Source organism: Gracilinanus agilis, chromosome 4 (assembly GCF_016433145.1).
Source record: "Gracilinanus agilis isolate LMUSP501 chromosome 4, AgileGrace, whole genome shotgun sequence".
In the NCBI taxonomy this organism is placed as follows: Eukaryota; Metazoa; Chordata; class Mammalia; order Didelphimorphia; family Didelphidae; genus Gracilinanus; species Gracilinanus agilis.
Genome location: NC_058133.1, coordinates 454,362,148 through 454,365,116, shown reverse-complemented (window position 1 = coordinate 454,365,116; position 2,969 = coordinate 454,362,148). Strand labels below are relative to the sequence as shown.

At 33.3% G+C, this 2,969-nt stretch overlaps 1 pseudogene; it reads right to left on the bottom strand.

Moving 5' to 3' along the window:
- Positions 1 to 1,500: 1,500 nt before the first annotated feature.
- Positions 1,501 to 2,083, bottom strand: LOC123243864 (annotated as a pseudogene).
- Between the last annotated feature and the right edge of the window lie 886 nt (positions 2,084 to 2,969).

Below are 2,969 nucleotides of genomic sequence, written 5' to 3'. Positions count from 1 at the left end.
TTAATTTGTTTAGTGGTTGAATGTTTATGTAATTGGAGAACTATTTTTAGTACTGTTTGCTAAGAGACATTTTGATCAATAAAATACATTTATGAAATTAAATTTCTCTCTTGACTTAATAAGTTCAATTTTTTGTCTTCTTGCTTACAAGAAGAAATATCAGGTAATAACATTTAATATTAATAATATTGTTATATTATACTTCTCAATTTGTTTATACTTTTGACAATATTGTTTTGCAAAAGGATTTGAAAATGATCAAATACCATTCAGAATAAAATTTGATTAACTCAAAATGTATGTTGGCATATTCATATATACATATATACATGTTTATATGTTTATGTGTAATAGATATGTACACACATATATGTTTTTTCTTAGACAAAAAGAATCACTTATTCTTTACATGTTTTCAAGGAAATGTAAACAAATGTCTGAAGAGTGAATTGCACTATCCACTTGGTAACTGTTGATTTGACAAGACTGACAATATGTTGAAGTGCTATTTTTACTGCAAGATTTAAATTCATTGTCTAGTACAGGAAGCATTAAAATCAACAGGAAAGAAAAGGCAACAATATTGTTTAGTGCATACAGATAAATGGTACTTGGTTTCACCTTAGCAATGTCAAATGAGTTGAAGGTTCATTTGCCCATTGCCATTTAGAATTTTAAAGCAATTGGTAAACAATAGAGTCCACCTAATTAGTTTATTCAGAACATTCTAATTCAAGTATCATTTGGGAGGAAGGGAAGGCCAAACATTCTTTTTATTTCCCTTTGTCCTTTTTGTATTTCTTTTCTTTCTTTCCTTTATTTGTCATATAGTTGCTATTTAATAGAGCCACCCAAATTAGATAAACATTCTTTAGTCTCCTGTAGGTAGGATTTTCTTCAGAATAGGTGTGAGGTTGAAGACTACCCCCACCAAAAGGAGTTATAGAAGCTAATTGGAAATGGAATAGAGTGAGCTGTATATTCTTAGCATATGTTAGTTCTTGACACAGAATAGGTCTTTTCTGTCTCTTAACTGTTTTGAGTAATAATAGATGCAATTCATTAAAAATCCTATTTGCTAAGTTTCCAATCACTGAGTTATTTTCTTTTTTATTCTTTTTCTAAGTTTCCTAATTTATATGCTTATTCCCAATATAACAAAATTGTACATAGCAGCAGCTTTTACAATAGGGGTAGAGGCAAGGGAAGAAAGCCCATGGAAGTAATTGTTTAAAGGGCATTATCCAGTAGTGAAGAAGAATGAGACAATCAGAATAATTCAGTCTATAGAAATATCTGAACAAAATTGATTTAGGTATATATGAGTTCAATGAGTTTTTCATTAAGATACAAAAGTCACTTCAGAATAGAATAAAATAATAAGTTCCTATAACCCCATTTTCCATAACAGGTCAAAGAAAGTGGTCTACAGTGTTGCTTTTCTGTTAACTCTCTGGTTATTTTGTAGGCTGACATCACAGGAAACACAGTCTCTTGAAGTTACACTTGAGGGACATCATAATCATGTGGCATTCTTTCGATGTTATACCTGTGGTTGGAAATGTACACAATGAGAACTCCAGGGATCTTCTGGATTCATTGATTAAGGTCCCGATTAACTCTAGCCACAATATAACACTTATGCTGAGTGTCTCTCTACACTAAGCAATCATCTACATATATTCCTTTGCGCAAGCATGGCAAATGTTGAAATCACAGGTCTTTGGCAATCCCCAGGGCTACTCAATATTTCTGACCTGGTTTTTCGATCTCAGTCATTTCACATTATGCAAGGAATGCATTTGACATATAGAAAATGCATCACTGATTACACTAAGTCCAGCTTGGCTTTGATGGAGAAATTGATTAAGTTACTATCAATCAGAGGGTAGTAAGGGGGTCCAACTGTGTCTCATATTGGAAGAAATAGCAGGACAGGTGCTAGGGGACTTCCCTTCCTTTGAGAGCACCAAAATCATTCTTCTCTTTCTTTTTCGGTTTTAATTGATATTTTTTCTTTTAATTTCTCAACTTGTGAACTAAGCATTTGCTTCATGGTTGCATATTTCCTCTCTTTCATTTGTTTCCCAGTGTTAAGAGACTCCTGCCCACTCTGAGGTCTGAGGAGTGACACACACTTCCTATGTCACTTCCCATTTCTTAATTATTTTCTCATAAAAATGTATGCCACGATAGCATTTTCTACTTCTGGTTTTATACAATGTTCTCTTTAGTTTGTCCCCATATAAATTGTATATTAAAAATCTTTTAAAGAAAAAATTATATTACTCAAATTGGAGGGAGAATGTTTGTTCAAATAATCCTCTGGAGACAACATTGATTCTTCGTCTTGAGCTTAAGAAATAGGCAATGCAGAATCAAAAACCAATTTAACATAATTCTAGTGATAAAATTTATGATTTCCCAGGGCAGCTTATCATTTGTTAAGATTTAAAAAAATCTAAACATTCCTTACCAGAAGAGGAATGTTTTTCAATGATCTCATATTACCTTATTGTTCCTTGTGAAAATGATAAAACACATGCATATTGCTGTTTGTTTTTAAATTTGCATAGATAACTTCCAAAATAATATTCAGGAGCAGAGGTCCTCTAAATTTTAGATCTTCTTCCTTTATTTCTCCCTCCCTCTCTCTCTTATTCCCCTCCTTCTTTCTTTCCTTCCTTCCTTCCTTTCCTTAGGGTAAAACTCTGGGAGTTAACTTAAATATTTATCTGGGTTCAGAAGGGTGAGTAGGAGACAGGAATGGACAATAGGTGGGGACTTAACAAGCTGGGAAATACAGTTCAATGAATGGTTTGGGCAACTGACAGGAGTGACAGTTGGGCCTTAACTGCCATACTGATCCAGCCAGCCAGGGAGTCAGAGAAACTGCAAGTAAATTATATTGACAAGAGGGCTTTTAAACACAGGGTTTTAATAATTATTGAGGGTCGGGAATAATGGGG